The sequence below is a fragment of the Canis lupus genome, chromosome 8 (assembly GCF_048164855.1).
Source record: "Canis lupus baileyi chromosome 8, mCanLup2.hap1, whole genome shotgun sequence".
Classification (NCBI taxonomy): domain Eukaryota; kingdom Metazoa; phylum Chordata; class Mammalia; order Carnivora; family Canidae; genus Canis; species Canis lupus.
Window position 1 is genome coordinate 10,206,258 of NC_132845.1, and position 25,030 is coordinate 10,231,287.

General features: G+C 35.0%; 1 long non-coding RNA gene across 7 annotated transcripts in view; it reads left to right on the plus strand.

The window, feature by feature from the left end:
• LOC140637530 (uncharacterized) overlaps positions 1–24,794 on the plus strand; it is an 87,980-nt gene extending 63,186 nt beyond the window's left edge. For 2 of the 7 annotated variants that reach the window (XR_012034619.1, XR_012034623.1), the window contains 3 exons: positions 6,463–6,530; positions 12,191–12,319; positions 24,599–24,794. This is a non-coding gene — a long non-coding RNA (uncharacterized lncRNA). Of the gene's footprint in view, positions 1–6,462; positions 6,531–7,266; positions 7,292–12,190; positions 12,320–24,598 lie in introns of all 7 variants that reach the window. The other 5 variants (XR_012034622.1, XR_012034621.1, XR_012034620.1 and 2 more) reach the window with 5 other exon arrangements.
• The last annotated feature ends 236 nt before the right edge of the window (positions 24,795–25,030 follow it).

Genomic DNA, 25,030 nt, shown 5'->3' on the forward strand with positions numbered 1-25,030 from the left:
TAATCATCACTTGCACTGGATTAGCTGCTACTTTCTCTCTAAACATTGGAACTAGACAGCCATATGGTAGGCAAGTTAATTGAATTTGACTCCTTTAATCATAGAGAGGATTTCTATGCCTCACTATAAAGGAAAATTATTCTGGATGTGTATTTGCCTTTTCTTCCTGTAAAGCTTTTGTTAGCTCTAACATCTATAGAAATAGTTCATCATTATAGTTTTACATGAAAAATTCTGCTTCTGTTCAAGGAACTGATTTTAGAGCAAAATAAATGAAGCAAGCATTTCATCTCAAACAATATATGGGTCTTAAGATTTACTCCACTACCCAGATGTAGCTGGCCCTAAAGATTATTGAAATAAGCTTATTGAAGACTCAGTTACTGTCCTAATTAGGAGAAAAACATTGGAAGTTCAGGTGCCATTCCAAATATGTCTAAATGAGAAACTAACATATGGTAATCTTTCTTTAACAGTTAGAGTATAATTTTCTGGGTGTCAAAGAATGGAAGTCAGTATAGCTGTAGTGTATAACTCATTAAATATTTCTTTTTGCTCACTGTCCTCAAAACTTTGGACTTTGCTAGGTTAGATTTTATAGCAATTATGCTTATTATTTTGTCATATAGCAAACATCTCCAAAATACCACTGGCTTAATTCCACAAAGGTTTATTTCTTGTTTGTGTAAAGTTTGGTAGAGTCTGTCTTCTATATTATTATGTGGAAGGACTGGCTCTAACCTTTTTGTAGCACTTCTTTCATAATACATGGCTTCCAACATTTGGCTGACAGCAGGACAAGAACAATAAAGAAAACATGTCATCACTAAAGTGCCACAGACCATTTGTGATATGTCTCCGATCACATTTCCATAGCCAGAACTCAACTGCAAAGCCCTAAGTCAACTTCAAGGAAGGGTGTTAATATCTGTTGGCCCTAATTTTCTCTGCCACAAAGACCATCATCACCAAGAGAAGAATGATTCCACCAGAAGACACAACAATGCTCCCATGCAGTAGAAAGAGACTGACACTTTTTGGATTTCTCATGACACTAGACTAGTAGGAAAAAAAAATGACTGGTTGAAATAATTCATCCTGATTATCTCAGCAAGTAAGGTTACTACTATACAAGAAGTACTTAGCCAGATACTCAAAATACCCTGGAAGGAGGCCTTTTACCAGATGCAGAGGAAAAATAAAGGTGAAGATAAATGAAGACTAAAGCAGTCAGTGCAACCAACAAAACTGTATTAGTTTTTGCTATGTAATAATAAAACAAGAACAACAAACCCAAGAATTTTAATGGCTAACAAAAACAAAGGTCACACTCACATGTTCCCTGGTATTTAAGTCTACTGAGGTTAGGCTGATCAGGGCTAAACTCAACCGAACAAGGCTGGATCCATAGTTCAGGAAGGGTTTAGGTCTCCTCTTGAGTTTTCTGAAACAAGGCTAAAAGGGTAGCAAGATATTCCCCTGGAATATGATTTTCTCACATCAGTCTACAGATAGTAATTTATATTTAAGCTTTCCTCTTACATAATATCTGCCAACATTCTGCAGGTCAAAGCAAGTTATATGGCCAAGTCCAAGAGCAAAAAAAGTAAGAAAATATACTCTGGCCCTCCTAGCAGGAGGTACAGTTACATGTCATAAGATATGAATGAACAGTTCTAGAATAGATAAGGAATGGAAGATTTGAAGACTTGCCTTAAGTCATACTATTTGCATGATAATGCTATCTTAAGCAAGGAAAATTTCAACCTGCTCCTGAAACACAAGTCTTCACAGATAAAAGAAATATAGGTTGGAAGGAAAAGAACAAAATAAAGAGTAACTTGTCCAAGACATGAAAAGACCTGATTTCATGGAAGCCAGCTACTCTCCCAATAATTAAAGCACTCTATCCTGGTCAGTTGCAATACTTGGACTCCAGCTCCCTTAGTTACACCAAGAAGGGAGCTAGTACTCACTGGGTCATGATAAGACAATGAGAGATGCAATTTGCTCAACACATTTTGTACCTGCAGTCACAAGACCTGCACACAGCCTCCTGATCATACCAGGTGAGGGGTTAGTGCTTTCAATCCCATGTATGTTGAGCTAAAAGGAGAAGACTACAGCCAAGGATCTCACACATCACGTTGCCATTGCATCCTTGTCTCTCATCTTGCTGTAACTTTCCTAATTAGATTCTCTAATAAACCCCCCCACAGCTGAAGCTTAGAGCCTCTTCCTGAAAATCTCACCTTTGTCCCTGCTCGATTTCTGTGTGCTACCCCTAGAATTCCATGGCAACAGGGGCCCCCACATATCTGCTACCACTCTGTCTTTGTGAGTTCTCACCAACAGGCTTCCTGTGTACACCATCGTTGGCCTTTGTTTGCTCGACTGCCCTCCAGCTCCAATTTCCTGTAGAATTCCTGATATATTTCGGGTTCTGCTAAACATGAAATGCAATGAGTTACTTAAAAGACAGAGGGAGGGGTAGAAATCATATTTTTTTTCTTCTGAAAGATACGGCAGATATTTGGATAGATGTGAGTTTTATTCAGTTTCTAACTAAATTTCTTTCTTTCTTTTTTTTTTTTTCTAACTGAATTTCTGTACTCAGAAGGTCATGCATGATTGAGCTGCTGTGGTGTCAGCTGCAATTTTCTGTAGGTTCCTAACCTTTATAAAGGTAACAACTCCCTGGACCATAGCTGGACCTTGATTCAGGGCCCATGAAGATTTTTAGTTCTCCATGTTTCCTAATGTGTTGAAGTACCTTCTTTTCTTTTTTCCCCAAGATTTTATTTATTTATTTATGAGAGACACAGAGAGAGGAGCAGAGACATAGGCAGAGGGAAAAGCAGGCTTCCTGCAGGGAACCCGATATGGGACTCGATCCCAGAACCTGGGGATCACAACCTGAGCCAAAGACAGATGCTCAACCACTGAGCTACCCAGGTGCCCTAAGTACATTATTTTCTATATTAAACCCCTTTCTACTTGAAATAGATGGAGGGATTTTTTTTTCTTGATTAATTTTGAATGATGCCACATCATTCCTTCAATGCTTTGAATAGAACTCCAACTGTTCCCTAAATAGTTGTTTCTGTCCTCTTGGGTCAAAGTTAAGGGCCCATCTTCTGTTTTGCTTTGTTTCGATTTTGGTTTAACCCCTACTGTATCTTTTCCTTTTAAATTATTTTTGATCTTTGGCATAATTCTCTCATGACCCAACATCGATCACTGAGTACTGGATGTCAGTTATGCTCATCCTGTGCACATCCTATGTCAGTAAGAGCCTAAGGGTCTGACATAGCTTGGCTCCCAAAATGAATTAACTATATAAGTCAATTTAACCAGAATATTCACATATTCCACCTGGAAATATAGATCTGTAAAACAAACAGATAAAGTAAATTCAGAACCTATTTGATTATTTAAACCATCCTTTCTTATCCCAGTTGTTGTCAAAATGTGTAATTTAAAAGAATGAAATTGTTTTGGGAATAAGAAACTGATAATATGTGGACATTTTAGCAGTTACAGATCTATATATGGCTCTACATAATCAGTTAATACCTGCATAATGAGTTATTTGAAACCAAAAAGACTGATGTCAGATATCTATGAGAGTCAGGTAGCAAAGGAAGGTAACGGCTTTCCATATTGAATGGAGGTGTCATTAATATAGCAGGGCAGCAGTGAGAGGACGATCAGGTTACTGAGGTGGGGGGAAAAAAGCAACTCTAAATTGTGTGAGCTCGTATGTGAACCATGTAGAAGTAGAGTAGTGCAATGTGAATCATGAGGAAGCACCTAAAAGTATGTTCACATACAAAGAGGCTTTAAAAAGTCTTCAGATAGAACATTTATAGGTACTTAAAATGGGGGAAAATGAAATCCTAATTCTGACCTTTTAAAATTCACTCTTACTTATCATAACTTTCTGAAATCTCCATATGGCCATTCACTATTTGCTCTTTCTTTGCCTCCTAAATTGAATCGACTAAACATGTGTTAAGTGCTTACATGGAAATCATCACGTTAGTACCACGAGGAATACAAAGTTGAGTTACACAATGTGTATTAAGTCCTAAAGAGCTTATGATCTAATGAAGAAGGCAAATACACCTGTTGATTTATTAAAAGCTAGATCTTTAAGTGCCTAGTGAAAGAGAAAAGCCCATTATACTACTCTTGAATTTTAATGAGACAAAGGGTACTTTTGATTGTGGATATAGGTAAGGGTGAATCGAGGGGATGGAATCTTCATTAGGGAGACTTTGGAACTGAAAATAATAGCATAATGAAGGTTTTTTGCATAACATTTTAATATTAAGCAATTTATGTCTCATAATTTCATATAAGTTGAAAATGATTTAAGAAGGTGACTTAGGGGAATCCATATTTGGCTCACATTAATGCGTATACACTATTTTTTTCAAACAACTGTGGCAATCCCTTAATGGACCATGAATTCAACTAGTAGCTCTCCATCAACATTAAAAAAAAAAAAAAATTAAAGAGAAGAGCAAAGTTCAGAGTGCATTGCCTGTATTTAGCATAAAAAACAAACAGGGACTATTTGTTATATGGCGCATATCTAGGGGTCTATGTAATGAATGACTGTGCAGAGTAACCCTTACTGTTAGTTATGTTGGAAACATGTAACCTCTATGTACACTATGGTGTGTACGTGTGCTCTCTGTGTATCTACCTGTATACTATATGACGATCGCCCTCTCTACTGAAATCAATATGTGTAAATCATAAGTTCTAGATAATACAGGATACTCCTGGTAAGACTTCTCCTTGCTTTGTAGTCTGTGTTGCTTGCACACCAGGGCTAGGGTTTACTGTTATCTATTATTTAGGAGCTTTGCCACTTGTTATTTCAGGTGCTTACATTTGAGTAAATTCTTTTGAGTGAACCATTCTATTTTAAGAGCTGCCTTTAGCTACTCTTCCTTTCTCTCCTGTTTTAAGTTTTTTTTTTTCCTATTGTTGATGATGATGATGGTGTTTATCCATCAATGATATGGAGCAAACAGCAAACATGAGAAGGAGCAAGACTTAATATCCCCAGACTGGATAACTGGCATAGATTTTTGAAATTCTTGGTCCCCAGTCTGGTTGTTTTTCTCTCCTGATGTTACAGTTTACTTGACTCACTTATAACTTTTGTCATCATCATGAAACATAGGGCTTGATTAAGAAGATACTACTTGTACTGACGATTTGAAGAGAAGAAAGACATTTCCACTTGCCAAATGTGCTTGGTGTCTTCAAAACATGTTCAGAGTGGATTTTACTTAGCACTTGATCTCGTGGTCTTCAAAGGGTCCTAACAATTTTGCATTAGGTAATCTTGGCAACATTTGATCTTAATAACAGAAACCTATTTGAACTGAAGGGCTTCTCCTGGATGACTTGCACGTGGTCATGGGGTCGTCCTTCAGAATGTTCCCATGTGACTTTTCCAAGACTAGAGAGAAAGCCTAGGAGAGTTCTGAATCGAAGCTGGATTCTCTCTCACTCTAAGGCAAAGGTCTTATCATAGGCACAGATCTTAGGTCAGAGAATTTTGTAATCGAATAGGAAGACTTTGGCCTCAAATACTGAGCCTGTGGCTTGATCTCTTCCTTATGCAACATCATTATATATTTACAATGATGGCATATATTTATACCTACACTTGTTTTCTAGGAAAACCTCTAATTAGCTTTATTCCTCCTGGAGATTTTTTTTATTATTATTATTTTATTTTTTAGTAACCTCTGCACCCATTGTAGGGCTCGAAGTCACAACCCTGAGATCATGAGTCATGTGCTCTACCAAATGAACAGCCAGGTGCCCCTCTTTCTGAAGATTTTTTTTTTTTAAGATTTTATTTATTTATTCATGAGAAGCCCGGAGAGAAAGAGAGAGGCAGAGACATAGGCAGAGGGAGAAGCAGGCTCCACACAGGGAGCCTGATGCAGGACTCAATCCTGGGACTCCAGGATCAGGCCCTGAGCTGAAGGCAGGCACTCAATCACTGAGCCACCCAGGCTTCCCTCCTGGAGATTTTAAAATAAAAAATATCTATTCAAAATCAGATTTGAGTAGCAAAATATGAGGGCACCCAGGTGGCTCAGTCACTTGTGTGTGTGCTCTCTCTTTCTCTCTCTCTTTCTGTCAAATAAATAAATAAAATTAAAAAAAATGAGAGACATAAAATTTTTAAAAGTAGCAAAATATGTAATCTGTTACTATACTTTTTTGTGAGATGGTAATATTCAAATGTTTTTATTGACCTAAGAGGAAAACCATGTATAATGACAAGTGGAAAACTATCTGTTGAAATACTATTTATTAATTAGAATCTAACAATGACAATGATTGTATATTAGATCTATTTTATTGTTATTATTGTTAAAATTATTTCATTTCAAATAAATAATTATTCAAAAAAAAATTTTTCAGCTTCAATAACCCAATGATAGGACCATAAATACATCTAGAAGCAGTTTGGAGTTCATCTTAATATGCTGGTTAGTAGTCTGTTTGAAAATAACAAAAACATTTATAATGATTATGAAAAGTATTAATAACACTGTAAATTTCAAATGCATGTTAAATTATCTATCTGAACTTCTAATTCTTATTTTCTTATATTGTTAAAAAAGGTAACCTCTAATGGAAAGAATTTGTGAGTCTGGAGACCTAGTTTTTATGGTTCATCTCAACTGACTTTAGAGTCGGGGCCTTACTTTACTCATCCATTTAATTTTTAAAAGCTCAAATGTCTTCAATATTTTAGTAAACACAATTTTTTTAGGAGATGCAAAATGTATTTGTTTATGAGTCATTCAACTTCATTCTTCCTTATGTATTGGAATCATAATCCAGTAGAAGGTATGAAAACTTATGGTATTTTTGGATCTTAATATGGACATTTTAATGGAATGAATGTATTATGTTTATAAGATCTTTGGTCCCACTCTTTAAGAGCAAAAGGCAGAGCAGAACTATCTTGCTCTTTTAAGAACTACATAGATTCATTTTTGGATAGCACACTTTTTTAAATTGTGGTAAAATACATATATTTACCATCTTGCTCATTTACTGTATAATTCAGTAGTGTTAAGTAGATTCTACAGTTGCACAACCAATCTCCAGAACTTTTTCATCTTGCAACACTGAAACTCTATACCCGTTCAATAACAACTCCTTGTTTGTCTCTCCTCTCAAACCCTGGCACCACCATTCTACTTTGTGTTTGACTAGAGTTTGACTACTACAAATGACTCATGTAAGTGGAATTGTATAATATCAGTCCTTTGTAACCAGCTTGCTTCAGTTAAAATAATGCCTTCAGGTTTCACCCAGCTTATAGCAAGTGTCAGAACCTCCTTCCATTTAAAAGGCTGAATAGTGTTCCATTGAATGTCCATACCATTGTGTTTATCCTTTATCTGTTGACAGACACGTGGGTATCTTCCACCTTTTGACTCTTGTGAATAATGCTACCCTGAGCGTGTTGTACAAATTTCTGTTGGGGCCCCTTCTTTCATTTATTTTGGGTATATGCTGGATTATATCGTAATTATATTTCAATACTTAAGGAATTGCCATTTTCCATATGACTGTGGATACCTAGGACACTTCTTTTTTTTAACATTTTATTTATTTATTCATGAGAGACACTCACAGAGAGAGAGAGAGAGAGAGAGAGAGAGAGGCACAGGCAGAGGGAGAAGCAGGCTCCATGCAGGGAGCCCCATGTGGGACTCAATGTGAGACTGGATCCTGGGACTCCAGGGTCACTCCCTGGGCCGAAGGCAGGTGCCAAACCGCAGAGCCACTCAGGGATCCCCCTAGGACACTTCTTAAAAATTGAATTATCCTAGTCCATTCATCTTCTAATCTTACCAATTAGATTGTGATCTTCATGCTTTAGGTGGGGTTTAGTTAGGAAACTCTGTGACTATTACCATTATACTGACTTAAATAAGCATAAACAAAACGAGTAAATACTAATTAATCTATCAATTCAGTAAATAGTTATTGAGCATTTTCATTGCACTAGGAACTTTTTTAGAGGCTAAGGATGTAAGGGTAAGGCAATCACAAAATCCTTGTTTTCCTTTCTTTCCCTAATATGAAACAAATAAACAAGCATATAATATGCTGTCAAGTAAAGCACATAGAAATAAATAAATACAATAAGAAAGCTGAGAATGAATAAGGATCAAAATATGATGGGATGGGCAGGCAGTCTCTTTTTTTTTTTTTCAGGCAGTCTCTTTTGATAGGTAACATTTGAGCAGAGTAGGTAACATTTGAGCAGAGTTGCTATAAAATTTATTAACTGAAAGAGTCACAGGTCTCTGTAGATGGGATTAGGAATGGATATATAAGTGGTTTATCCTTTTCCACCAATGTGTTTGTTTTTATAGAACTACTTTCTTCTGTGTATCTGAAGGAGTTCATTCTAAACAGCGTTCAAGTCTTAAAATTGGATTAGAGATAAAATCCTTATAAAATTTGTATTTTATATTTTTCTTTCATTTTCTGTTAGGTCAGACATTGTTAGATCAGTAACAATTTGCTCTAAAAATTACCAACAATTCCATACATCTGTGGTAACATTAGACATCTTGTTAAATTTCACCATTTCTTTTCTGCGATGCAACTAAACTTATTACTAACTTCAGCTATTAAATAACTAACTTTAACATCTTGCAAATATTTAATATCCAAAAGGTTTTACAAAATTGAATTGGCCTTTAGCTACTAAATATTTATTATATTTAACACTTTTTTTCTTATAGAATCTGTCGCTCGCTCTTCATATACTTATATAATATTAGCATATATTTTTACTATTGGTTTGCTAGAACTGCCATAACAAAATACTGAAGATTAGGTGGTTTACACAGCAGAAATTTACTTGCTCACAGATCTAGAGGCTGTAAGGCCAAGATGAAGGTATCAGCAAATTTAGTTTCTTATGAAATCTCTCCTATTTGTCTGTAGATGGCAGTTTGCTGTGTCCTCACATCGTCATCTCTGCGTCTTCATCACTCGTGTCTGTCTCAGTGTGTTCAAGTTTCCTCTTCTCACAAGACTGAATTAGAGTCCACACTAATAGCTTCATTTTAATTCAATCACTTCTTTGAAGGCCCTATCTCTGAAATCAATCACATTTTGAGATATTGGGGGTTAGGGCTTCAAAATATGAATTTGGGGACACACAATTCAACCCCATATATATATTTTTTCATAGCATAATGTCCTATGGCCCTATTATCAATGAGTCCTTGTTTTCAAAACTACTTGTTTTAAACCAAGATGAAAATCTGTGAAATATCTGAGTTACTTGTTCTAAAAACAATAGGTGAAAAAAAGATAATACTTGGACAGAAATCAGGAAATTAAAAAAAAAAAGAAATCAGGAAATTGAATTTATATATCAATTACTCCTCTCTGAAATAGCTCTAAAATGTTTATATATTAATTATTATATTTTTACACAAGCTCTCAATGTGTACTACACAGCAATCTAAAAATAAAACATTTGTAAGGCAAAAATAAAAGTTAAACAGAAAAAAAGAGCAATTTTAGTAAAACTGTGTATCTTTCTCGTAGGAAAGCAAAATCCAGTGCACTTCTATAGGACAATCCTGAAATGTTAAAAGGGACTTTGTAGTGCTAAAATATAACCTGTAATATTGTTGGTTAAAATTGTATTAGTTCCATCAATTTATGCTTTGTGGTTTTACATATGGCTGGTTATGATTACTTACGTGTGGGTCATAAAAACCCAGTGTGTTTTCCAAGCAGTCAAATTGCCTGTCAGCTGCTAAAGGGGCAGAATTAATGAGAAACTTACTTTATAGTCTAAAGAATAGCAGCTGGGGTCTGTTTTAACAAGTCCCGGGAAACATACATGGAGGGGAATTCTTTGTGGCTAGACTTATATCCTGCCTTGTCTCTAAAAAGTTCTACTCATTGAATTGAACAATCAGACAGACAAAATTCAAGGGCATAGCAATAGCTTTACACATCACTGATTACTAGTAAGAGTAGAGGATAATTTGCCATTTATTTCTCACCATGGCAGAGTGTGCCATGCCTTCACCAAAGGTCATGTCCTTTTCCTCTTAGTATGTAGCTGCAACACATTTATCAGCCTTTTTTGCATTTAGATGTGACCATGCAAATTAGTTCCTGCCAGTGAAATACAGGAACAAGGGATATGTGCTATTTCCAGGCCTGGACTATCTCCTCCCATGTATCTTTTTTTCCCCCCTAATCCATCCACCAGATGACTAGAGTATGAAGATGAGCTAGAAGAGGACAGAAAAATAATATAAAAGGAGCTTGATCTTGACATTATTATACAGACCACCTGCCAATCACTAGAAGTCCTTATGTAAGTCAGAAAAACATTCTATTGTGTTAAGTATCAGATACTTTCAGATTCACTATTGACCATAGTTAGCCTATCCAGATTAATATACCTACTCATTTTGAGAATTAGCTTATTAGGAAAGCCATAATCTAACACACCGGTCTTCCTAGGGATGAACAAAATAATCTGTTGAGAAGGAATGAAAATATGTAAAAGCTTCCAAATATTTTTATTAATTTGAAAGGAAGAAAACTTTACTGCCATTTAACATATGCTTTATTGGTAATATGTAATTCTTAAATATATTACGTATTTTGTATGGGATGAAAATAAAAAGAATTTTGATGGTAAACATGATTACAAACTTTTAGACATCTCTGATCAAAGATTCAGCTCTAGGTGTAAGGTATAGAAAAAAAACCACTGGGGAAAATTTGAAGAATGGAGTATTTTAACAATGTTATGCTAGCTCAAGAAGCCTGAAAAAGTACGAGACATAAGGACATTTTATAGACTTCATTTATCAAAATCACCTAGTTTATATCAGCACATTAATACAAGGGAACATAACTGTTCATTCTCCATCTCAGGAATGGCCTTGTACCTTGCTCTGATCAATAAAATGTAATGGATGTGTCATTATGTGAGTTCTGATCCTAGGCCTCATGGTGTCTTGCATTTTCTACTCTTGTCCTTCTGGAACACTGTTGCCAGAAACACAAGTCTTACCTAGACTTTCTGAGGTTGAGAGATGAGACATGTGGAGAAAGGGACTCAGTCTTCCTAGCCATCTCAGCCATCCCAGTGGAGGCCCTACACTAGCAAGATATCCAATCTTGGCAGAGCCCAAATTGTGACCCACAGAATCATAAGCATATAGAAAAATCAATGTTTTATGTCATTAACGTTGGGATGACGTGTTACATTGCAAAAGATAAATGATACAAATGTTATACAGGGCAAGTATTCCATGGGTAAAAGATGGAGTGGAGTGAGAAGCTCAAAGTTGATTTTAGTTAAAATTAATATTTTTAGGGGTGCCTGGGTGATTCAGTGGTTGAGCATCTACCTGTGGCTCAGGACGTGATCCTGGGGTCCTGGGATCAAGTCCCACATCGGGCTCCCTGCAGGGAACCTGCTTCTCCCTCTGCCCATGTCTCTGCCTCTCTCTCCTTGTCTCTCATGAATAAATAAATAAAATCTTAAAAAAAATATATTTTGGGGACGCCTGGGTGGCACAGCAGTTAAGCGTACCTGCCTTCGGCTCAAGATGTGATCCCGCAGTCCCAGGATGGAGTCCCACATTGGGCTCCCTACATGCCTGCTTCTCCCTCTGCCTGTGTCTCTGCCTCTCTCTCTCTCTCTCTGTGTGTCTCTCATGAATAAATAAAATCTTTAAAAAATATAATATGTTTAAAGAACTAATTATAAAAATCACGTGTTAACAAACAATTGAAATAAATATGGTATCTCTTATAATTCCCAAATAAGTTATGTCCAAATGATAATATTGTTACCGAGAATGTGATCCTTGGTCACTTGAGCTAATGACCTCCCCTAAATTTACACTCCCTAGGAATAGAACTATACGTCCTCCCTTCTTGCCATAACATCGTTGTAGTTGAAACAAACTTCTGTGCTCCATGACTTTGAGCTTGGTCAGGTTATTCATTTTGGTCGGTGGGATGTTAGCAGAACTGAGGTGAACAAATGCTAAAAATGCGTTTATATGGTTGGCCTTGTCCTCTTATGCTTCTGTCATTGTCATGAGAAAAACATTCCCTCTGTTCCCAGATAGAGTCCTGAAATGAGACATGTGGAGAAGACTTGTTCTAGTCTACCTACCTATCAGCCTCTTGAAGCAGACCTGCCCAGGTTGGCACTATTCTAGATCACTTGCAACCCATAAATATAATAATAAATGTAAGCCACTATGTTTTGGGATATTTGTTCTTCAGTATTACAGTGATGATAGCTACTAAAAGAGATTCTAATAAATGTACATTTATATTCAAAAACAAATGTAGGTGTAAAAAAAAAAAATCCCCAAAAGTATAAAGTTCTAAAAAATAGAGAAAAATGTCCATGTACTTTGTACATGAAAGCTCTGTACTTATTTTGTTTGTATAACAGGTCTACTGATTGCTTCAGAATCTGGTCTAGAAAATAGTCATAAATAAATTTGTTCATCAGCTACTATATCTAGATCTTTCAGAATTAGTATCAATTGAGTATTTATCAATTCTATTTTTATGACACCAGCCATTAAAATTTCATACTTTTCTAGACGGAGCAGACTATTTTAAATTCAGAAAAAAAACAAAAGCAATTCTGATGTAAAGATACAGCCTTTCATTTCTTTTCTAATGAAATCAGTAGATATGATGTTCTATTTATTCACAGGTATAATCTGTAGTTAAATTACAGATTTCTTTCAATCAAAATTTTAGGATTCAATTGATGTTAAAGTCCTTAATGGTAGTAACCATCTATATATTTCTACCAACTTAAGAAATACATTCTGTATTGTCCTGCAATTAATTATTTGTAAATCAATGATTTTTAAATTGTTATCTGTGAACTGATGCCACCACCATGGATGATGCCAGACTCCATCACAGATCTACTGAATCAAGACCTCTGGAGTTGTGTCCTAGCCCCTGGATATTTAGCAAGTCTTCCAAGTAATTTGTAGGCATGGTAAAGTTTCAGAGCCACTGACCTAAATATCTCTTAATGATTCATTTGACACCCTTTACATTTTTATCCTAAACTTTTTCTTTTCCTACTCTCGCGCAGTATATGTGTTTGGCATTGCAATACTTCGAAATCTACCCTTGACTTTGATATTGGCTCTAGCCCTATAAAATGGATATCTCAATACATGTTCCTATTATTAAAAACCAATATCTATGAAGGGAGAATGAACCACAGAATTATGATTATTTGATGATTTTACCTATTCTTTTTTATACTTTTATTAAATATTATATAAAGTAAAATATTTTTATTTTACTATTTTTAAATCAAATTTTATTGAAATAATTGTGGATTCACATGCAGTTGTAAAATAAGAAGATATGAAACTACAGTGCAATATTACAGTCAAGATCTTGGCATTGATGCGACCTAGAAATTTTAATTAGATTTTCCCAGTTTTTGCGTGGACTCGTGTATATTTGTGTGTGCAAGGGTGAGGGATGCGAGAGTGTATATTTAAATCTCTACAACTTTATCACATGTAGAAGTTTATGCATCCCCCCCAAACAGTCAAGATATGGACCAATTCAATCATCACAAGAATCTCTCATGCTGCTTTTTTATGAACACAACTTCTACTCTCCAACCGTGCCCACTCCCTAACCAATCTGTTCTAAATTTCCAAAATGTTGTCATTTCAAAATCTTATATAAATGGAATCATACAGTATAATTACCTTACGGGAATAGCTGTTTTCACTCAGTATGATTCTCGTGTTGTGTATATCAATATTCATTCCTTTTTATCTTTGAGTAGTATCCCATGGTGTTTAGGTGCCACACTTTACGCATCAATTGAAGGATATCTGGGCTGTTTACCATCCTTTACGTGAATATTTACATATTGGTTTTTGTGTGAATGTGTGATTTTTTGGGGGGGCATTGTTTTGTTTTGGTTTTGGTTTTATTTAAATTCTAATTAGTCAACACAGTGTCATATTAGTTTCAGTTGCACAATACAGTGATTCCACACTTACAAACAACACCTGGGGCTCATCACAAATATACCCCTTTATCCCCAACGCCTAATTTCACCCATCCTCACACACACCTCCCTTCTGGTAATCATCAGTTCTCTATAGTTACGGGTCTGTTTCTTGATATGCTTCTCTTTCTCTCTCTCTCTCTCTCTCTTTTCCCCTTTACTCATTTGTTTTGTTTCTTAAATTCTACCCGTAAGTGAAGTCATACGGTATTTGCCTTTCTCTGACTGACTTATTTCACTTAGCATTGTACTTTCTAGCTTCATCCATGTTGTTGCAGATGGGAAGATTTCACTCTTTTTTATTATTAATATTCCATTGTGTATATATACCACATCTTCTTGGACACCTGGGCATTTTCCATAATTTGGCTATTATAGACAATGCTGCTATAAACATCAGCATGCATGTATCCCTTTGAATTAGTACTTTTGTATTCTTTGTGCAAATATCTAGTAATGCAATTGCTGGATAATGGGTAGTTCCATTTGTAGTTTTTTGAGGAACCTCTATACTCTTTTCCAAAGTGGTTGTACCAGTTTGCATTCCTAGGGTTCCTCTTTTGCCATATCCTTGCTAACATTTATTTCCTGTGTTGTTGACTTTAGCCATTCTGACAGGTGTGAGGTGATATCTCATTGTAGTTTGGGTTTGCGTTTCCCTGATGGTGAGTGATATTGAACATCTTTTTTATGTGTCTGTTAGCCGACTGTATGTCTTCTTTGGAAAAATGTCTGTTCATGTCTTCTGATCATTTTTAAATCGGATTATTCATTTTTGTGTGTGTGAGAGTGTTTTTATTTCTTTGGGATCAAAGCACAGGAGTGCAATAACTGGGTCATATGATAATTTAATATATAGCTTTTTAAGAAACTGCCAAATTATTTTCCAGAGTGGTGGTACCATTTTACAATATTGATCCAGTTTCTCTGCATCCTCATTTAGTATTATTTCTATTTTTCACTTTGGCCATTCTAGTGGGCTTTTAATGATATTTCATTATAGTTTTTATTTGCATTTTCCTGATGACTAGAGATATTGAATGCTTTTTCATATGCTTTGTTTACTATATTCTTCAGTGAATTCCAGTGTCTTCCATGTCTTTTGCTCATGTTATAATTGGATTGTTCGCTTCTTACTGAGTTTTGAGAGTTCTTTACATACGTAGATAATATTTCTTTGTTATATACAAAATTTTTCAAATATTTTCTTAGTGGTTCTCTAAGCTAATAATTAAGAGACAAAATACAATTATTGAATTTGACAATAAAATTAGGGGGGGATCCTTGGGTGGCTCAGTGGTTTAGCACCTGCCTTCAGCCGAGGGTGTGATCCTGGAGTCCCGGGCTCCCTTCATGGAGCCTGCTCCTCCCTCTGCCTGTATCTTTGGGCCCCCTCGCCCGTGTATCTCATGAATAAATACATAAAATCTTTTAAAAAAATTAGTAGGCCCCTGGGTGGCTCAGTCGGTTAAGGGCCTAAAGCTATTTTGGCTCAAGTCATGATCTCAGGGTCATGAGACTGAGCCCCACATCTTTTCAGCTCTACACTGAGTGGGAAGCCTGCTTAAGATTCTTTCTATCTCCCTCTGCCCCTCCACCCTCTAGTCATGCATATGTGCTCACTCTCTCTCTCTCAAAAAATTTAAGTTAAAATTTTAAAAAATAAAAATAAAAATGGTTAAGGAGGTGATGAGGATTCAGGAGGGTACTTGTCATGACAAACACTGGACTGTATGCTAACATTAGTTTTAAGCAATAAAGAAAAAGAGCGAAGATAGAGAAAGAAATCAAAAGGATTAAGAAAGACACAGAGTACCAGAAATATAGAGATAAAATGTTCTTTTGCAGCTCTGTGGCCTCCTAGGATTTTGCTTCTAGAATCCAGAAGTTAATATTTTTATAAGCATCAAAGGAAGATGAAGTCAATATTATCTACATGAAATTGAAGAGAATTAGAGAAGTTAGATACATTCCTTCATCTGTTTCTTTCACACTGTTCATTACAACACTTAATGACAGTTAAAGATATATTATGTGCCCAGGCAGGAATAATCAGGAAACTCCGAGTTTGATATATTATTCATGAATAATATACAGAACTTGAGGGGAAATTTTTTATTTTAAAAATTCTTTACATAAGTCAAAAGAACTGGTAGAAATTGAAAAATGTCATTTTTAGTTACTATCTTTCCATTTTTCTAAACACTATTTAATTAGCAAATGTTCTGCAAATGTATGTATGTGTATGTGTACGCATGCATGTGTGTGTGTATATTTTATTACCAAAGTGTTTTTATAATGCTTCAGGATTCTTTTCTGAAAATATTATTAAATTTATGATTAATTTTATAATCAGCAATATCTAAGAAATAAGAAAATTCAGTAAATTTTTGGTAGTTTATAAGATACCCCAATACTCTCCTATTTATTTTCTTATGTTGCACATATCACTACTTTGAAATGACTAATGCAGCTAAGAAACATATTAATGTTTTATTGTGTCACTTTGTGCCTAAGTTTTAGAAAACAAAAAGAAGCATAAGATGTAGTAAACATTTCATCAAAGCACAGGTGTTACTAAACAAAACCAGAGCTTTTATTAGATGATAAAAATAGCATGTTAATAAAGGTGAAATGAATGAATACTATTTCAGAAGTCAGTAGGTTTATTGTGATTACAAGCAGGGCTTTGTAGAGAGTAAACCAAAACAAAACAGGCGTGAACCCCAGCTTTGTTACTTTGAGCAGTCTTCTTAATCTCCCTATACCTCAGTTTCTCATCTATAAAACCATATAATCTGTGGCTTATAAATGGGAGACTATATTATTGTAGGTAATGATATGGCTAAAGAAGAGGAGTCAGAAGTGTCTTTTATTACAAAGGGAGAATGTGAGCTGGGACCTGAGAGATGGTTAAGATAAAGATGAAATAAAGTAGCTATGGAAGTCTTTTATAGAAAGTAGAAAGTAGGTTGTACCCTAAAACAAATAGGTAAGAATTGGAGTAGGAGGAGAATTAGTGAAGGTATTTAGACAGTGGAAGCCTAAAGTAAGTTCTAAAGAAAGATTGACAAGGACAGAAGATGGAGGCCTCCTAATGGTAGACAGTGGGGTTTGAGTGTACAGGTAGTGATGGGGTTCAGAACATGATACCCCAAAGTAGGCACCATGGCATACTGAATATTTTAAGCTGAACGAATGATATTGACAAAATGGCAGAAGGAGGAGAGTCACTCTGACTTTCCCCTCTCCCTGTCCTTCTTCCCTGATAAAGGTGTAAAATCCCCATGTGAGAGGTGCCCTCCCTTTATTCCAGAAAAGGAGCATCCTTATCTCTGAAGACAAAGGGATGCCAAGAAAAATCTGAAGGAACAAACAGCTAATTTTCCTCAGCTCACTATGCCTGCTCCTACCCTTTGCCCTACTTTATTTCTCTGACACTGTCCACTCTTCAGCAAAACCTAACATTAAAAGTACTCAGGTTTAATAGCTTCTTTACATCTTCATATCCTTATGAGGGCTCCCATGTTCTGAAAAATTATATTAAGTAGCTCTTTCTGCTTTGTTTGTATTAATATGTCTCTACTATTTTAATTTTCTGACATTGCCAGTGACCCCAAGAGGGTGGAGGAAAATGTTTTCCTCCCCAACAGTAATGAATAGGGCCCCTCTGAAAGTTTTTAAACGGAGTGGTAGCAAGATAAATGCAGTATTTTGGTGATAGTGCCAATAATGGACTGAGAAAGGAGCCCTTTAAAAAAAAAAATCAGAAAATCAGAAAACATATACTTAAATTCCAGGTCAAGGAAAACAAAAACAAAAACCTCATCCCCTAGCAAAGAGAAAGTTCCTTCCAAGTACCTTAATGATCTTAAATATCCCAAAACAGCATCAATGAGCTCAAAAAGTTGACTGCTTGATTAAGTGTATTTTGAATCTCAATGTTTAGCACTATATTAACCTTAACAGGGTCCCAGTCTTTAATAGATAGCAAAGGTAGTTCGACAGGATGAGCTATATTTCCAGAAAATAGACTTTTCTTGAAAGAAGAAAAGTTGGGAGTCAGGTCAGACTACAAGGACATACCATATTACAGTGTAAGAATTTCAACAGAAAATGGAAAGGAAAATCCTCTGAAATATGTTTATCAGCAAATGACCTGATCAGCTATGATCCATCACTGGCAGATCATGGCTCTGTAAATCAGCACATCCCAGGACGCAAGTTTAAATGGATTTGAGATTACTGACATTTTTTATTAAAGTTCCCTCATAACTCAGGGAAAGAAAATATAATGCCCAAATATTGCACCTTTTAAAACTTCATAGGTTATCTATTTAAAACAGAAAACTTTCTTATTTTAGGATCCTTTATAAACAGCTTAAGCCACTAAGGCTTACAAGTGGAGCTGACAATTTTGGACTCTTTGGGGGGTTGTGTGCCATTTATAGAGCACTGAATGCTTCCTATCAGGGACTTGATCAGTCAAGGCAGCTCACTTAGCCTCCTCAGACACCAGACTGAGTGCTCTACCATGCCATCTCAAGACAAGAGGGAGTCAATGAGATTAGCAGCCCCAAGCATGCTAAAAATGTTTAGGGGGTTCTTACTGAACACTGGGGAAGTAGACATTTGTTTTTACAGAGTCATCATCTTGGAAGCCCTTGCCTGTTTGGCAAAAGCACTTTGAAAAGGATCCCTGCTTTGGGAGAAATACCCTGCTGGAGTCAGATTTACTAATTTGCAAATCTTGGTTGACCTCAATTCTTTGAATGACCTTAAATGTGAATCTTGAATACATTGTTTTCAGTTGTACTAATTAGTTTTACATACTTAAGTAGTATATGCAAATTTATGTAAATCAATGTTGTGGGTGGGTTTTGTTTTTTTTTTTTTCTGTAAAGCAATATAAATATGCGTGCCCTAGATTCCTTGAAAGGGATGATTTCAAGATTCTTTATTTTAGAAGAGCTTTCCTTGAGTCTTCCAATACTAGTGGGAAAGAATCTCCTTTGATACTTAAAGCAACCCTGTAACAATAATGCTAAGCCCTCCAACTAACTTTCATAGGAGGCAGGTTTCAGCTTTTCTTTTCTCATTTTTGGGATAGAACCTGATGCCCTGCTTTTATTAAGTGACTTTGATAGCCTCTCTTGCTAGATTTCCAGCATGCAGGATAAACATATCAGAAAGTTCAATAAGATCACGGGATGTAAAGACACTAATATTTCCTTATTATTAGGAACCTGTAGGGTTCTTTTTATCTCTTTGCATAGAGTCAACCTTTATTTGTATTACAGACTATTAAACAAAATCTCTTCAAGTAATTAAGACGTAAGAAGCTCACTAAAAATGTACAAGGAAGTATTTCACTAGGCTAATCCTGATTTAAGCCTAATATTTGAAGATAGTGGTTTATGTAATTTATGGGAAAACTTTTTAAACAAATGTTTTACATTTATCTGATATGTGCCACACCAAGCATGGTGTAAATTTTTTAGTTTTTCATTCTTCTTATGGAGAACTCAAAGTGGTCACCTGAATCTTATTGTAATTGGGAATTGGTTTATCCAGGTTTATCTATAACTGGAGACATTTATAATGTTCTGATTATGACAGAAAAATGTGTAAAACACACACACACATACATACACAATGTGTGGAATGACCTATGGGAATTTACTATATAATTAGTTTCATTGTGAAAATGTATAAACTAAAAATAACATACAGAATAGATTCCATAATGACAGTAATCTCATTCACTGGGAATAAAGGAGCTACATGTAGCTAACAGCAATTTCTTCTAATATTCTCTGAAAACTTTTATGTTTTTCTGTTATGTCCTTGTTGGCATTTGAGTGGGTATTTTCTTGTATCAGGGCTTATACATCAACTGGGATGAATTTTTATTTTCTACAATTGATAATATATTTTTTTATACTGATATATCTCCACCATCTGTATTTGGATACTTCTATCATGATTTTTCCTGGAATTAATCACATTTCCCTAAACATGATTAAAATAATGTCTGTTTCAAATACCATTCTTAAAGGTGCAGCATCTTACTGTTTTTCTGTGCTTTATTAAAAAAAGTAATCCAAAACTTGGAGATAAGCAAAAAAGGGTGTGGCACATACTTTTAATGTTATGTTGGTTTATTATTTTACAAGCACATTTAAGAACTGTTTAATCTTAGTGAATGTATGTGTTTGGTTTTGCTCTTTGATTGGAGTTCCATGTTATTTGTAGACTTCTACCCAGTAGAATAAAATAATTCCAAAGGTTGTGGTTTTAACGAATGCCTTATAGGACGTTCATCGATTTTGTATATAATTTAACTTTATTTTAATATCCATATTAAAAATATATTTTCTGATAGCCATATAAACCTCAATCCTCAAAGAATTTTGAAACCAGCTTTATCATATTACTTTTTTCATTAAAGAGTTTGATAAAACAGCTGACATGTGTCCATTCTATATTTGTAGGAGAGTCATGTTTTTAATCTTTGAAACTATACTTGACAAGTCTGTTCTAGTTCCTTCTATACTGTGAGTGCCTCATTCCTATGAGAATGATAGGATGAGAAAAAAAAAATAGTATTCTAGATAAGCCTAAATCTAAATAAAGCCTAAATCCTTTCCCCTTCGACTCTTCTCTCTCTTATGCCACTATACCAGATCACTTTACAAATGTAACTACTGTTACTAGTTTGGTGTTTATCCACTGTAACATTTTTCATGCATTTACACATATCCATATGTGCCTATGTTAACTTAAATAGTGGTAAACTATGTGAAACAGACTGCTCTATATGTCATGAAGACCTTTCCATTTTACTCCTCATTCTTAATTGCTACATACTGTTCTATGATAAGAAAATGCCATAACTTATATAAGCACCCACCTACTAAAAGGCATTAGTCTGCTTCTAATTTTTCATTATAAACAATACTAGAATGATCTTTCTTGTAAATATTTCCCTGTCTTCATATTTATGACCATATATCTAGGGTGAAGATCAAGAACTGGAATGGCTCAATCATGCCGCTATATAAGAAAATACATATTTTAATTAACTTCCAAAAGAGATCTCTTTTCTACTCCATAAGTAGTTAACTTCATTTGTAAATATTGAAAACAAACAATATTTTGCCTTTTTTTGAGGGTTAAATTCTAAAGTCATCAAGGAAGAGGAAAATAGTGTATTGAAGAAAGTTTACCTCTAAAAATATATTGGCTTTGTATATACAACACCATAGAAGTTTTTATCAATGTCTCTATGTTATTTTTAATCTGTTTAAGTATTGTTTACTCGTCTTTAGTTCTACATGAGAAATCAAGGACAGAACATTTTTTTCCCTTCCTTCCATCCTCCCTTCCTTCCTTCCTTCCTTCTTCCAATAAGTCAGTCAGAAAAATTGTATCTCTTGCCTGCGATATAAGATAATTGAGCTAAGTTATGGAGAAGTGCTAAATATTCTAGTCTATATATGTTTATATATTTTATATTCTAGTTCATATTTTTCTATTCTAGTTTACATTTTATATAATTTTGAAAAAAAATTATAGAGCTTTTATGTTAAAATTGTGTTTAAGATCCACTGCTGTAGATTGAACCCTTTGAAATGTAAAGTAGGTCACATTTTTCCGATCTTTTACCAAGGCATTTGTCATAATTTATTTATTTAATAATTTATTAAAATTAAAGTTATAATATAATTAGTTTCTCCAGAAAGAGAACAGTATGTGGCACACAGAACATACCTGGTAACTATCTGTTAAATGCATAGATTGTTGTTAATTGAAACGTATCAAAAATGTTTTCATGTTTTTATAAAGTGTGAAATTTCTATTTGTTTTAAAATAAAACATATCTACTACTACAGTTGATGACTCAGTTGTTTTATTGAGATATTTAATATGCTGTTTCTTTTTTATTCTATTTGAGCTATTGGCTTCTGAAAAAAATGCAATAAGATATCTTACTAAAGATTTCAATTTTTCATTTTAGCTCTTGCTTTTTAAATTTTAAAGTAATTTTAAGGATTTTTTTTTCCTTAGGGGCACACATATTTGTGATTTTGCATCATCTTAGTATGTTGCTGTTTCTAGCAATATATATTTTATCTCTTTACAGATTTAGGCCATTTGGCCTTGAATTTGGTTGTGAATTTTTTGTTTGTTTTGTTCTGTTTTTATTTAATCTGAGAAATGTTGGTTTTAATTTATTAACAATTGTAATGAGTACTCATAATATTTTTCTATCCCAACTGATACTTACTTGGTGTTTTCTATTTGCCATGTCTTATTGTTAGTGGCTCAGCAAGTGCTGAGTGCTCTTTGAATTGATTTTTCATTCTAATAGTTTGATTGGTATACCTCCCTCTTCTAATCTTTTGTTTTGTATCCCTAAATACATAAAACATTTCAACTTGTATTTTTTCAAACATCAAATGTTAATGTGTATCTATAGCTGTCTCTTACCAAAACAAGTTTTGTGGAATGTTTTTACTTACTTTGGCTTTTTGCCCTACCTAACCCACAAACCACTGTGAATATTATCTGGAGATTTCATTTTATATTGTTTAAATTTTGTTTACAATCAACATTGATTTCCTTCACATCTCTGGGCTTCAATTTTCTTATGACACTTTGCCAGTTGTACTGTGTCCACACTTCAGTATATAAACTCATTGAGCTAAATCATAGGCATTAATTTGTTATCTTCTCTTCTGTTTTTTTTTTTTTAAGATTTTTATTTATTTATTTGACAGAGAGAGAATAAGAGAAAGAGAGAGAGAGAGAACACAAGTAGGGGGAGCAGCAGAGGAAGAGGGAGAAGAAGACTCCCTGAGGAGCACAGGGAGCCAGAAGACAGGCTGGATCCCGGGACCCTGGGATCATGACTTGAGCCGAAGGCAGATGCTTAATCAATTGAGCCACTCAGGTGCCCTTTCTTTCCTGTTTTTATGGATATATATTTCTTTGAATATTATTCGAGTTACCTTAGATTTAATGAGCTCTCATCTTTTTAAACCTAAACAAAATGAGGCTTAATAAAATGAGAAGCACTTACTCTAAAAAAGAAATGGCCAGAGATGTAGGACCAAAAACTACTAAATCTTAAACTCAACAGTTGAGCATTACAATATCTATTTAAGACAGTTCTGAAGTGCATTTCTAGTTTAATTGCTAGGCAAAACCAGGATTTTTTTTTTTTTTTCCAAAACATGTCCCAATTTTTCTTTTTTTACACGAGTGGATTTTGCTTTTGCTTTTGCTTTTTTTGTTTTTCTTTTCCCTAACTCCATCATTAAGTGTTCCATCAGCAAAACAGGAATCTGCTTAAGCATTTCAAACAGAAAGATAACTAGGATATAAAATTGTTGGAAAGAGTCGAAAGGTGGAGTGTTATTACTGAGACCAGGAGCTGTATAGGAAGCAATGAGCGCTACTGCCTGCATCTGCATTCCTTGGGGGAGGCCACATTAGGAGTCCACACTTCGAGGCTGTGGGGCCTTCTAGCTGGTCTGCTCTTACTGCCCTATGAGTATAAACTGGGCCTGCCTACTGCAGCCACTAGTACTAAAGTGGGGGGAAAAATACCTTCTGCCTTCCGATTGCACGTGATGGTCTCCCGTGGGTAGTATTTAAACCAGAAGTTTGGTGGCAAGGAGATCTGAGAAATTCAATTTCTCAGATTCTGAAATACAGGAAAAATGTAGACAATGTCAGAAGTGATGAGAAGAAAATTTAGCTCACCCAAACATTAGGGAACAGCTTTTTTCTTATCTCTTCCAATTCACATTTTACTTCGTCTTTATACTTACCTTGAAGGCCACTTATTCCATGAATTTCAATCTCACGCCCCTAATACAATGCAAACTCCATGTTGTTTAAACTCACACGTCTCTTACTGATTTAACATAATCTTCAATGCATTATAGCGGTTTTTGAAAGTCCTATCTCTTCTCATTAGTCTGTAGCTTTCTGGGAGGGAGACAACTAGTATAAACCATAAATATCAGGGATAAATTATGTTTTTCAGTATCAGTGAGGAAATCAACATTCAAACACTGCCACTTGCAGAGTTTGTCTTTTCCTTTATTGTGATATTAACCTGGCTTATAGTAGATATCTGTCTTTATCAGCAAGGATCTAGGTGATTTGGTATAGAAAACCTGGGTTTTCATCACCTGGGTGGCTCAGTGGTTGAGTGTCTCTGCCTTTGGTTCAAGTCATGATCGTCAGGTCCTGGGGCCAAGTCCCACATCAGGCTCTCTGCAAGGAGCCTGCTTTTCCCTCTGCCTATGTCTCTGCCTCTCTCTGTGTCTCTCAAGAATAAATAAATAAAATTTTTTAAAAGCCTTATACTAGAGCTAGTATATGATTTAAAATTAAGATAAGTATGGATTCAAACTCTCTTTGTTTTCTGCTGTTCTAAAATAGGTTTGCATAAACTCATTGATGAATGATCAGCTGGAAGAAAATGATTTTGTTATTCTCTCTGTTTCAAAACACAACTGAGTTGCTCTATTGACTAGGCAACATTAAGTGAAATAGATCTACTAGGCTTCTGTGACTCAAATCGTGACATTTTGCCATCATGTTTATTATTGATAAAAACTGTAAATGAACAATAAACCAGAAGGCTTCATTCAAATGAAAATAATTTAGTAGTGTACTTATTTTTTTTGAGTAGTTCATGAGGGGAAGTGTTACACAAGAAGAACATGATATAGATTTTGAAGTCGGAGAAATGAATTACCAAACATCAAACTTAGCAGTTCACTGTAGCTCTGTAGGACCGCTTTTCTATCTAAAATAACAAAGTCAATTAATTGAGAATTAGCTGAAATAATATAAAGGATACATTTTTCA